The 14,131-nt window shown below is 37.8% G+C and overlaps 1 protein-coding gene across 7 annotated transcripts in view; it reads right to left on the bottom strand.

Annotated features, from left to right (window-relative positions):
* The window catches only part of tnmd (tenomodulin), a 344,370-nt gene that overhangs the window by 302,043 nt on the left and 28,196 nt on the right, over positions 1–14,131 (bottom strand). For 2 of the 7 annotated variants that reach the window (XM_087280538.1, XM_087280539.1), the window contains exon 3: positions 2,122–2,229. The exons of the other annotated variants lie outside the window; for them this stretch is intronic. The gene's annotated coding sequence lies outside the window, so the exon portion shown is untranslated. The remainder of the gene's footprint in view (positions 1–2,121; positions 2,230–14,131) is intronic. 7 annotated transcript variants of the gene reach the window in all.

The following is a 14,131-nucleotide window of genomic DNA, read 5'->3' as shown; positions in this document are numbered from 1 at the left end:
CCACACAGAAATGCCAACTGACCCAGCCGAGGCTTGAACCAGCGACCTTCTTGCTGTGAGGTGACTAAGCTGAAAAGAAAATGAATGAATGAAAATTTAGTCATATTAAGCATCAAGAAAGGGCTGGCACAGTGACTCAGTGGTTAGCATTATCACCTCACAGCCATAAAATGACTGTTTCGAGTCATAGCTGGGCCAGGTGGCATTTCTGTGTGGAGTTTGCATGTTTTCCCAGTATTCGCGTAGGTTTCCTCTGGGTGCCCCCCTCCCCCCCAACACACACACACACACACACACACACTTCCCCTACCTTTACACATGGCTCCAAATTACATTAAGAATAGATTTTAAAGTATTATTACTTGTCTATAAATCACTAAATGACCTAGGACCTCAATACAACACATTTTAAACAGTTTTAATATTATTTATTCTTTGTTTTCATTTTCATACTTGTCTTTCTTATTCCTGTTTTTGTAAAACACTTTGAATTACCATTGTGTATGAAATGTGCTATATAAATAAACTTGCCTTACAATCTAAAGACATGTGCTATAGCTGAATTGAATAAACTAATTGAGCCATAGTGTATGAGTGTGTGTGTGAATGAGTGTATATCGATGTTTCCCAATACTGGGTTGCAGAAGGAAGGGTTTCCGCTGCATAAAACATATTACTCCGCTTTGGCAACCTCTGAAATAGACACTAAGCTGAAGGAAAATAAACGAATGAATAAATGATCAAGAGAAAAACAACACTTATATTGCATTTGTACGTATCAACACTCAGACTATATAAGAATTAGAAAAATAAGAAAAAGGCTGCATTTATTTGATAAAACTACAGTGAAGACAACCGTACTGTTAAACTTCTATTATTTTTTTTTTACGATTTTTATTTTTGTTTCTTTAAAGTCTATTTTATTCTATATTTTATGCTATTTCTTCTATTAAGCTAGATTTTCTGCAGTCATTAATTTAGTCTTATATGTCACGTGATCCTTCAAAACTCATTCATTTTTAAAATTGTCAATGATAACAACTGTTATACTGTTTACACCTTATTTTTTGATGGAAACTGTTATATTTTCAAGGATGATCTGATGAATAGCAAGTTCAACAGACCAGCTTTAACCAGCCTGAAACATTTGGGTTGTGTAGTACATTTATGTGTAGGTGGAACGGGTGGTTAATTATGAAATAAAGAAAGAGCATATGCTTTCCAAAAAAAAAAAAAGCATCTTAAAAAAAGGCCTGTGCCCTTCTTTTGAATGGTAATCAGATGTGCAAGTGTGACAGAAATATTCAAGCCCCGTGTAAAATCAGGGCAGGCTTAAATTATTCCACTTGAGCATATTTAAGAATAAAAGCTTGTATTAGCTTAGATGTGAGCTGGAAATACATGTTTGGAAACCGGCACACCACCTGATACCTACAACAGGGCTCCAAGCCAACACAGCTCATCCCCTCCGCATGAGGAATATAAAGACATCATTACAGACTGAGCGAGATAGAGAGACAGATGCAGCCTTCATCCATTCCCTTTCGAATCAAAGCCAATTTCTATTCCTCCTTCACAGTGGCTTGTTGCAGAGTGAGCCATTACTCCAGGAAAAGATGTGCAACACCTCCGTATAGCACTGTCGCTTTCTCTCCCGGCACTAAAACCGTCCTAGGCCTGACAACTGCCTCCGTACTAAGTTACAGCGTTGTGTTTATACACTCTTTCGGCTTGCAGCTGTCACTTGAAATGCAATATCCAATTTGATTCAATCTATCCGAGTACCTGACAACCGTCTGCCTTCACTTAAACTTAAAGCTCTATTTAGGTATTGATTTATCTTTCGTTTAATGGACCCCAGTCGGGCCCTTAGCATTGATTAATGCTGCAAACACTGAAGTTTGCACGGTGTAAAACAGGACTTTTGATGTACGCTATGGGACAAATTAATTCCTGAAATATTTTAAGGTTATAATTTACTGGTACGTTCAACACCCACAGATAAACGGATCACGATGCAGACACAGCGAGCTTGACTGATGACTGTGTATGATTCAGTGGAGAGAGGAAAAAGTGACAGCGAAGCTTCACAGTCACTGGGTAAGAAGTAACATGCCATACCTGCAGATAATACATTATCAGAGACATCACAGCACTGACTGGCAGAGAAAAGTGTCTCTCTCTCTCTCTCTCTCTCTCTCTCTCTCTCTCTCTCTCTCGTGGACGATTCTGGAGGGAAAGGATGCAGTGATACAGCATTACTAAGTGAGCTCTCTGAGGCAGGCAGTGATTGGATCTTTAAGTGACTCTGTGGTTGAGAGTCTACTCGCAGTCAGACGTTACCCGCTATCCTATTTGAAATGCCACGGAGGATATAGCGGACCTGCCAAGATTGGGGAGTGGAAAGTGATGATGCTTAATTATCGTTTTGTTCCCGTGGAAGAACTCTGACTAAAATACACACATTTGCACATGCGTTCACAGGCTAAACTGTGACACTAATATCATGCGATGCTTCAAATATAAGTATTTCATGACTAATCATGGCGGTAAATGAAATCAAAGCTTGCTTTGATCATCAACATACGACTTCCTACGTGAATTACTTTGGAGGCATGGGAAATGAATCACAAGAAAACTATTTTGAATGAACATCACCTTGGCTTTGAGCTGATATTCTCAGTTTTTTGGGATTCTGATGTGGGTGAGTGTGCTTTCGAACACAGTCAGAGAGAGGAAAGAAATACTCCATTACAAATGGGTTGATTAAGTGCCCTCTGCAGAGCGCCGTAAGTGGCCTTGTGCTAATACAGATCCTAAAGCTCCATCTCTCTCTCCCTCCGCCACCCATTCTGTGGATGCTCCCATAGACATTAGTCTCTACTCTCATTTTCAGAGGAGAAATGATTTCTTTCTCTCACTCTCTCTGTCCTTTATTCGTATCTTGGGCCGTTAAGTAGTGAAGCTGCCGGAATTTAGCGAAGCCATTTTGTTATGCGCTCCGGCTGGCTTATGTTCAGCTGAATGCAGATCTCTTCCGTCACTTCTCAAAGTCGGATACATTCATATTCTTAATAGAAATGATTATGGATTCAGCGGGAATTGGGGATGTTTGAATAGGGCGAGCTGTAGGCCGATTTTGCCATCAAAAAGAACAGAGGAGATCAGGCTTCATTGTCGAGACTGACAAGATTAAGCCGTCTCAAAAAGCTGATGAAGCCCAGACTGGCTCAGCGGGCTGCAGGCCGCGTGGAGAATCAAAACGGTAAACAAAAGGCTGACGTTGATGAGGCCACACTGTGTGTGGGGGGAAATGTAGGCATAATGAAGTATCAACATAATTACATACATATAATGTAGAAAATGGCTATTTATTTAGTTTTATAAGGTTTCTAGCACCTGCAAAATGCCAAAAACTATAGTTTTCGGGAGCCAAAGACAAAATTTATTGTTTGGCTGTAAACATAATATAATAAGGTCCTGTTTTTTACCTGGTTTTAACATGCGTTTTCAATGATCTGGTCACCAGAGAAAATCTAGATTACATGATTTATAAAATAATTGCATTAAAAAGATGTTAATTGTAAGTAGTTTTAGTTGTAGTTTGTGAGATTTGGTACAATGAAGTGAATTATGAATGTTTTGTATGGGTGCACATGTCCTGCAACAACCGCACGGTCAACCACATTAGCATTTACATCAAAGCAATCCAATCAAATGCAATTCGATCTCATCTGCGTTTCCGAAAAACCATCGTTAGCCAACTAAGCTCGCAAGTTCTGTTGTTACAAACATAGTTTGTTGATTTGGTGTATCCCAAATCCGTTGTTTCAACGAGCATACACAAACTGTGTCGCAAACATGTACACTTGCAACTACACCTCTGGAGCTGTATTTAGAAACATAGTTCCTGGCTGTGTTCTATTCCCATTTATCCCCCCTATGCCCTATTCATTTACATAGAACCTTCTAACATTTAAACCTGAAATGATTAAAAATAAAAAACGATTAAAATCAACACTCTTAGTTGTAATTTGCTTTCAAAGTATGTTTACAGTTCAGTTTAAGCGATCTTCATGTTTACAATTGCATTCCCTTTGCAGTGCACTTTGCAAACTTTGATGTCATTTTGAATAAGCCGTCATGACGAAAGCTATAGGTGACCTATTATTTAAAAGCAAAACTTACGTTACGTCTCCAGAGCTTGTAAAAAAAACAAAAAGTAGGATTAAAGTAGGATTTTTTTCATTTCCTAATAAATAATAAATATTAGATTTCATTTCTTAATAAATAGCCTCATTATTTATTTCTCTATTTAATTTATGATGATTGCTTTTGTAAGTTATTTAATGTTTTAGAATAAAATAAGTAATATTCTCATATATATTCTCATTATATTTGTATGCCCTGACGGCCTGCGCTCACATTGCATCCGAGCCTGAGCATGTTTACAGTATGTCATCAGTGATGCACAGTTCAGTTTAACAGAAGAGAAGTGCTCTCACTAAGCACATTGGAGATTTTTTTATTTTTTATTTTTGTTATATCATTGTAGTCATTTGGGATACAATGATACGCAGTCAAATATTTCGCCGAACAAATCAGCCAATTTTGACGCTCAGAAATGATCCTAAAAGCCCTCGTGCTGCAGGTATTAGGAGGTTTGCTGAAGAGGTTTGCATCTTTAATAAACTATGAAAGTTTATGTTTTAAGTCATTGAAAGTAAGAGCGATTTTTAAATCCGTATAAAACAGTACCTTAAAAGTCACGTCTCATCTTCAGTTTCAGGCTCAGGCGCACTTTGTACTCGCACTAGAAGCATACCGTGCCTAGCTCTGGCACACCTCTTCCAACCGGGCTAGGGCCGGCCAACAGAACCGCATCTTCGCCCAATTCAGAGCACTCACACTTCTCAAACAAACCGGGTAATGTGCCTGAGCACAGTTTGGACAGCCTAGTGTGAGTGCGCCCTAAGTTGACATGTGCTTGAAGAGTTTCGCATTTAGTCAGAATCAACAGATTTTAGACAGACAGTCTACTAATACTCAAATGGACCATCAAAAAAAAGTGTTACCAATAGATTTATCATTATATTTACTTTTATTGTAAAATAATGAGGTATAAATAAGGGATGTGCATTTGTAGAATGTAAATACCTAGCCACAGAAGTAACAAAAATACATCAAAATACATGGAACAGTCTAAAAGTGAAACCTTGCATCAAAATGAGATCTTTCTAATCGGTGAATAAATCCGCACTCTATTCAATCATAAATTATTAACATGTAAATAATTTACATCAGCAAAACAAACTGTAAATAATATATAGGCTGCCATTTTAAAGTCTGAGTTTGGAACTTTTTGAAAGAAGTCTTATATGCTCACTAATGCTGCATTTATTGATGAAAATACAGTAAAAATGGTGAAATGCAAGTACAGTGAAGTTTCAATTTTCATACATTTCAAAATATAATTGATTTTTAGCAGCCATTACTCCAGCATTCAGTTTCACACAATATGAATCATTGTAATTTGTTGACATGATGCTCAAGAAACATTTATGCTTCTATGCTGCTATGTATTTTTTCCAAGTTTGTTAGGTTCAATATATAAATTTAATTAAAGATTGCAAGATGGATTTAAGCGATCAACTCAGAAATGATATGTATGTAAACAAATTGTTATTCTAGTCATCTGTTGAAAATTAAACGTCTTCAAGTACCAGGTCAAATAAACATGGTGTTCATCATCTGAAGCAAGCATGTATAATGTTGACAGCGCTGTTGATTATAATGAGAGATTTAGTTTCCTAGCACCATGCCAACCTCCCTGTTGTCACCACAATCAGTGGGCCTCTTGTTTTCTGTTTGCTGTATGCAATGTTTGTTTATAATTATATTAAATTAGGAGAAACTATTCACAGTTCAGATCAAACAAATCAGCGACTGGATCTAGACTCATTGGTGACCTCTGGTTTAACATGAATTGAAATAAATTGGCCTGTCTATTTTTATTTTGAGATGGTTGAATAGCCCAATTTACTAAAACTCTTGCTATTATCTTTGACGTGCTTGTTAAACAAACCCTTCTTTCCTCTCAAATGTCATTAAATCCCACTCATGAAATATGAGCTGAACAAATTTCTGTGTAAAATGTCTTTTAAAAAATGCCCGAGTGATGAAACAGAGCTCCGAATGTGTAGCCGAAGTCCTAGGTTACGTAAAATGATCATTACGTGCCTCTGCAGTTAACGTAGAGAGAGTCCAGACTCTCTGCAGAATCTTGTTTCAAAACCCGCACTTAATTCTCTGCAGTTGCTTCAAAACCCTCACTTAATTCCAGCCTAGCACTGTGAGATTTCCACCAAAAAGAAAAACTCTCATTTCAGTCCTAGAGCTTAGTTGCTCTGTTAATAGCTGTCACTTTTAAATTAATGTGGATATTAGTGCAACAGCTGTGAGGCTGCAGCAGAATGGAAGTCGGAATTACAACACAGCCAGACAATGACCTAATAAAAACACAGCTTCAACCAAAAAGTCCCCAATAAAATCCCCTCCAATCCCAAAGTGTTTACATCCCCCGGCTTCAACAACCTCCCTCCCCTTCGTGTTTGTGCGTTTCTTTCGACGAAAGCCGAGCCATAGATTACGACATTAGTCAGGAATCTCTTGTGTAGTCACATATATTATGTCTCAACGATGCAGCTATGAATCTTGTTCAACATTTTCATCTCCAATGCAAATACAGCCCTATGATCGTTTATCAGGCGAGCGTCTCCAAATGCTTACTGCTCCCGTCCGCAAGCATTAATATTTCATCTTGTGAACAAGTCTGGCTTATGAGGCAACACATTTTCATTCTGCTGGTTATCTCACACTGTGCTGGAATCAGGACAAACACTCCCTCCTTCGTACACGGCGCTTTAAACCAGACCTGAATTGCGTTCTTTGTTCATTTGGCGAGTCAAAGCTAGTTTGCAGTGATCCACACTTCACTTTTTAACGCTTGCGCTATATTAATGAGGACTGGGCAGAGAGACTTGGTTGGATGTCTTCGCTTTACACGTCTTTAGATTCCTGCAGGCATTTCCATTTATAATGGTTTAAAAACCTCTAATAGACAGTGAGCGTAAATCTCGGATACCAACTGTTTATAGTGGGTGTTCCGCGCAAAACAGCGGCATCCAAAAATATGATACCCCAAAGAAAATCTGGAATTTAAACCTTACATACCCCTTGAAATAATCCAAACATTTCATAGTTTTGATTTAAGTAAGTCCTTTTTTATGGATAAATTAGCATGCGCACACAGCTTAATGTACAGCCCTTTATAGTATATTCTATTTTATAGTATATTGAGCACTTGTGTCATCAACTTTTGGGGATATTGTTCAAACCATAGGTCTCAAACTTGATTCCTGGAAGGCCGTAGCTCTGCACAGTTTTGCTCCAACCACAATTAAACACAGATGATTCAACAAATCAAGTTGTTCAAGACTACTAGAGACTAATAAGCAGGTGTGAGTTGGATGTGGTTGGAGATAATCTGTGTAGAGCTGCGGCCCTCCAGGAATTGAGCCCTCAAAAAAATACATATTTTATAAACACAGGTGACCGTTGTTCATTTTCCTCCTGTAAAACAATGCTTAAATTTTGTGTTGACACTATGTAACAAACTAAGTAATGCAAACCTATATGTACATTTTATGATTCAAGTAAAATAAATTCTGTGCACCTGAAAGTTTTCACAGAGAGAAAATGAGTCAACAGGAAAGACACTGCAACATTGCTGTAACATTGATACAGAATTCCGCTCAGGTAATTGTACTACAACTAACATCTGAGATAGTTGCATTAGTATGAAATGTTAGAACAAGAAAAAAACAGACATTCCCATGGGGCACTTTGATTTCAAAATAACATGCAAATTGATTTGATGTCAATTGACTACCTTGATGTCGAAACAACATCAAATTGACATCTATCATCAAAAACAATCGATTACAGGAATGCCAGTTTGCATTTTTTGCAGCCCACACTTATTCTGAAAATGTACCACCATATATTCATTTCTGGAAAGCACCAAATAGCACCAATTTTTTAATTTATTTATTTATTTTTTTAATATAAAGTATTTGTTCTTTAGCGTATGCACCAAAGGCTGCTGTGTAAGCTTTTTAAGATCTGAAAACTCTCTTGCAAGTGTTATTTATGCCTGCTGTTCTCATGTAAATCCACCAGAGAACGCTGTTGACTGACTGACTGATCTCCAGAAATTTATATAGGGCTACGTTTTTAGAATGAACCTATTTTGCAAAAAAACAGTCAAAAATACAAATTGATTTGATGTCAGTTCACTACCTTGATGTCAAAACATCAAATTGATATCTCTCATAGGCATAAAAAACAATCAATTACAGGATTGTCGATTAGCATATTGGACACGTTTTTTTGACATCACACTTGATGTCGATTTGGGTTGTGTTGAAAAATGGAAATTATTATATATTTGATTGCTAAATGCTGCATGAATGAGTCATGATGTGAAGAAAAGTAGTGTAATAATGTCACTTTTGAATGGATTGTTTGAATGCATGTTAAGATCAGCTATTATGGAACACACTAGCTTGTTTGCCAGATTATGGTTAAGAAATGACAGCCTGGCAGCCACACATAACACATTTACGTTACATCAGTTTAGTGGCTAATTCGGATGAATTCAATAAAAAAAGCCCAACCCCGCCTCTAAACCCAACAGTCATTGTGGGATGAGCCAATCGTGCTAAATTGTATGAATGAGATCGAACGATTTTACTTTTAAAAAGGTGCCGTGGTACCCAACCCCAGCCCTAAACCAAACAGTCATTAGGGAATTACAAACAAGATCAAACGAATGCACTTCTAAAAAGGAGGCGTGGCACCCAACCCAGCCCCTGAACCCAACTGTCCTTGTGGGATGAACAAATCATGCTCAATTACAAACGAGATCGAACAAATTCACTTTTAAAAAAGAGGCATGGCACCCAACCCCGCCTCTAAACTCAACTGTCCTTGTGGGAGGACAAATCAAGCTAAATTACGAACGAGATCGAACAAATTCACTTTTAAAAAAAAGGCATGGCACCCAAACCCGCTTCTAAACCCAACAGTCATTGGAGAATACGCAACTCATGCTAAATTATAAATGAGGTCGAACAAATTCACTTTTAAAAAGTCGTGGCACCAAACCTCTGCTCTTAAACCCAACTGTTCTTGTGGGATGAGCAAATATTGCTAAATTGTACAAACGAGATCTGACAAAATCACTTTTAAAAAGTAACACCCAACCCCTCCTCCTTAACCCAACAGTCATTAGAGGATGAGCAAATCATGCAAAATTGTACAAACAAGGGTTTGTACAATCTTAGACATTGGGGAATGAGTAAATTGTGAGTAAACCGTGCTAAATTCTACGAATGAGATCAAATAAATACTTACGAATTAGACACTAACTCAAAAAGTTACAAATTGCCATGAGATTGTGTTAATGATGTTCTATCACTGTATGCAATCGCTATCAGAGCCTCAAACATTAGCAAAACAAAGCATTAGGTGTGCCACACAAGAAGAGAAGTGTGGGCAAGCATAATATAAAATAAATTCCATGCACATAATATAATAATATAAACTGCCATTTCCCTAAATGTCTTTATTCCCCTTAATGTCTTTATTCAAAGTCATTGATGCCACTTTGTTCGTTCATGTACAGTGATGAGATTCATTGTTTTGGACTGCTCTTCTGAACTTGAGATTTTGAGTGTAGCAGGTGTGTGTCAGAAGTGTTTTGTGATTTTAATAGCCGTGACCATATTGTGTTTTCCTGGTGGCCAGGCTGTGCAGCGTCCTTCACTTCTTCCCCAACTGCACAAGTTTTAAATCCACAGAATTTGACACGGTGATTCAATTACGAAAAAAAGGACATTATGTGCATACATATGTTCAGTCTATAGCCATGCACAGACACTTGACAAGCAAAACAATTGTGGGCAACACAACCATATGTGCACAGACATGCAGTGTTTACTAACCAACTACTGCTCCGTCCTGCATTATAGAGAGTTTTAATCGTCGCGAATTGAGATTATGTTGACAATTTGTTATGCGTGCTAAATTACAGAAGTAGATATCCGAGACTTCTTTAAATGGTGTACATCTTTCACAAGATCAACAGTATAAGCTTGATTTAAAAAGCTAAAACACACCAACATCGAAAGACATACAAACCTATTGCACATTTGCATTGTGCTGTCTCAGACGAACGCCTTGCTATAATGAATGAAATGTAATTAAATTGCTGCTCTTAATCTTGAAGTGCCAAACACCCTCCGGAGGTTTTAGCATAGCTTGTAAAGAACCCCGAGTAATTGAATGCACCTGCTTTTATTGACAGGCTACACCATTACCATCTGATCATCTTAAAGCGATGAAGCTTCGGCTACAATTTCGCTTGCCACCTCTCACAGTATTTACATGAGTCCTGACCCCAGAGACATCTTTCCGTCTCTGAAGCAGGTGTTTGGTTGTTGAGTTATTTAGCGTGTTACATTCAGACACAGTTTCGGGTGGGCTGTCATCGCACTGATCAGCGTGGCATTACCGGCCCAACGGTAGCACAGGGTAGAAACTGCCAATGGTGCACTTTGTTGAGCCCCCCTTAGGGCTCATAACTCACTTAGCAAGTTGGCTGACAATTCGCTAAGAAGCCGAGCACAGCGGCGACAGGATAGCCTGTGAATGAAAGTGAATTAAAGCATCAGAAGCACCCCTGATCAATGGGAATGACAGGGTGTTTTGTATGGGATACATGCAGGCTGAATTTCCACTGCATCTGAGTTCATATGGTTTAATATTACTGCTGCTTCTTCTTTCCAGTGCATGGATCCCCAGCTGAAAGCCAAGAGCAGAAGCTTTACAATATATTCCTGTATATAGAGTAAAGAGAATCTGAAAATGAATGGTACTGCCTAACTCTCTTTCTAGGGAACCCAGAGTCAATGAGCTCCCTTCAGAATGCAGACACCTGGCCCAGTAATGAACCGCAGCCCAGAAGGGATGAGCTTAACTGGAGCAGAGACTTACAGTGGAGCCTAGCGAGGAACTGTGTCATCCATTGTGCTACTATAGTGAGGAAGCACTGTTCTATCTGTTTCTGTGTCTGTATTTGGAGTGTTGCTCACTGGGAAGCCTTTTTCCCAACTGAATTGATTATTCTACATCTATTCTCTGAATGAATAATCCCTAATCACCCGGTAAAAATGGCCAGAGCGACATTGCGTTTCAGCAACGCATGAAGTTTGAGGGTCAACTAAATATTCAAATGACATGTCTTTTTATTCACCACATCTAATCTGATAATGGAACTCCAATTGTGATTTCACAGCACCGCTCTATTATATCTCTTTGCCAGAGAGTGTACTAATGAAGCAGAATAAGCCACGTTATTTCACACATATCATGCATATGAATCCACGCAGATTTAAACTCATTACAATTCACCGGCACTTATGTATTATCTCACGTACGTATTGGATACAGTTCGACAGCCGCTTGTTTAATGTGGCGGAACCTCACGTTACACTCCCGCTAATTATGAAAGAGTCCAAGGTGACACGCGGGATTTCGTGGAAGGGCGAGGGTATCAATTCCTCATTCGCGCTGCAATTAATTAGTATGTCACATACTACAAGTGTCCTCAGTCTCATTCCTCTTAATTGATGATTGATAAGGAATTTAGAGAGGGAGCAGATCCTCTTTAATGAAGACTGGCAGCTGTTATTTCAAGGCCCTAAATGATCCCCACGGCCTTCTCGAAGGTCACACGGCTCTAATATGTGGTAATTAGGCGAGGTGAAATAAGGTCAGTGCCTCAAGCTAGGATCTTTAACTTCTGAAGAACACCCCGCAGGGGTAAAACGACTATCACCTCTATGTAATTTCTCAAGTTTTATAGGCTTCACAGCCACCCCTATAATGATCACTATGATACGCAACGGGCTTTGAACTGTAGGTTATCCCAATCAGTGCAGCAGTAGCTTGTATAAGGCCACGTTTACAATAGTATGTTTTAGTTTTAAAGCACTTAAGTTTTGCTACGGTTATGCCTTCCGTCCACAAAATCCCGGAGTATTCGAGCCCAAAAACTGAGCTTGAAAATGGTTTTAAAATGCTGCTGCAGTGTGTCAGTGTGGATAGGGGAAAATTGAGACATCTAAAAATGGAAGTGATTGGGGCTTTTTCCTACAAAGTTCAATCTTGAATCCTTTCCTTAATTTCAGACTTCGCAAGTTTGATTTATATATATATATATATATATATATATATATATATATATATATATATATATATATATATATATATATATATATATTCTATTATATCTCTTTGCCAGAGAGTGTACTAATGAAGCAGAATAAGCCACGTTATATATATATATATATATATATATATATATATATACATATATATATATATATATATATATATATATATATATATATATATATATATATATATATGTATATATATATATATATATATACGTTATATATATATATATATATATATATATATATATATATATATATATATATATATATATATATATAAAAATCCAGAGGGCAAGTCGAGTAAAAACAGTGTTTCTACTTTATACTGTCATTCGCATCACACTGGTCACACTGTTTCACTTAACAATGAAATGAAAACATGATATAAGAAACTGCCTAATTTCATTTTGATATTAACTTAACAGACACTAAAAATGTTGAGGCATCGTGTAGCTGCATATTTATATGACAGTCATCTTCACTGTATGCATATTTATAACAAGACAGAGCCTATAACATAACTGTCTCCTTACATTTTCTTCGAAAAATAGGAAACATACCCTGTATCTTTTGCAGAATATCAGTTTTAATAACCAATAATGAACATTATAAAAGTATAAAGTACAATAAGTTTATACACTTTAGGAAATAAAGGCAAACAATCAGTCAAATGTGCAGAATCAGTGTGCGTGGTTACATAAGTTAATATATTAACTTATCTTTCCGCTCAACAAAACACATTCCCTGAGAACAATTAATTGATTCTAAATGCCATTAGGGACAGGATAAATTAAATATCATGTTTAACAGCTATAGTAAAATGAAATCCAGCGGAAGATCCTTGATGACATGTTCGACCTGCACTGCTCTCATCTGGGGAGGTGTGCTTAAAGAACCCACTGACGGCCTGGAGCTCAGACGTGCGCATACACTGGAGTGAATGCCAGTGTATGTGTGGTCACGTGATGTGCGCGTTCAGCGGTGAAGTGTAGACGGAGAGCTGTTCAGAAACGCTTGGTGAAACGCCAGTGTGGACGAGAGGGTTCTGGATGCAGACCTGGTGCAGTGCAATCTGAGCTGCATCTAATGCTTTTTAATGCGCTCACCTAACTCCACTCCTAACCCTACCCGTCATAGTGGTGTCACTCCATTTAGTGCGTTGTGTCTGACATTGCATTGCTGAGTGATGCAATCTCAGCTTGCATCATAAAGGCTGCATCACGATACTATTGGTGTGGACATGAATCGTTTTCATTCTAAGGGTGCTTTCATACCTGTGGATTGATTCTGAAACAGGGATTAAAAATGTCACCATGTTAATAAAATTGTCCAATGTGCACTTTGTTCTTGGTGCGGTTCGCTTTCACATGGCAAAGTTTCTAAATGAACCAAAATAGCTAAAACAAGTCACGTGTGAGTAAACTCTCCTCACATTTGTGAGAGTTTTACAGTTTATTTAGTCCCACTCAGCTGTCATGCGTCCTTATTTCAATTTATGACGATGAGCAATAAGACATTATAAGCGAAAAACAGCACTTTAACTTTGAATGGTGACACCCACATGACTTTCTCATACATAGATGTTGGCTAGAATTATGCATTACATGTATTACATTACAGAGAGAAATAACAGATAAACCGAGACTGCTGTGCGAATAAACAGCTCTCGCTACTAGTTAACATGCTTTCACTTTTGTATTTAACATAAAACGCATATTTACCACATTCCCTAACTCATAATTCTTAATATAGCCGTATATATGCCT

This window comes from Danio rerio, chromosome 14 (genome assembly GCF_052040795.2).
Source record: "Danio rerio strain M-AB ecotype USA chromosome 14, GRCz13ab, whole genome shotgun sequence".
NCBI classification, from domain to species: domain Eukaryota; kingdom Metazoa; phylum Chordata; class Actinopteri; order Cypriniformes; family Danionidae; genus Danio; species Danio rerio.
The sequence above is the reverse complement of the archived record's forward strand: the minus strand, read 5'-3'. Positions and strand labels throughout refer to the sequence as shown.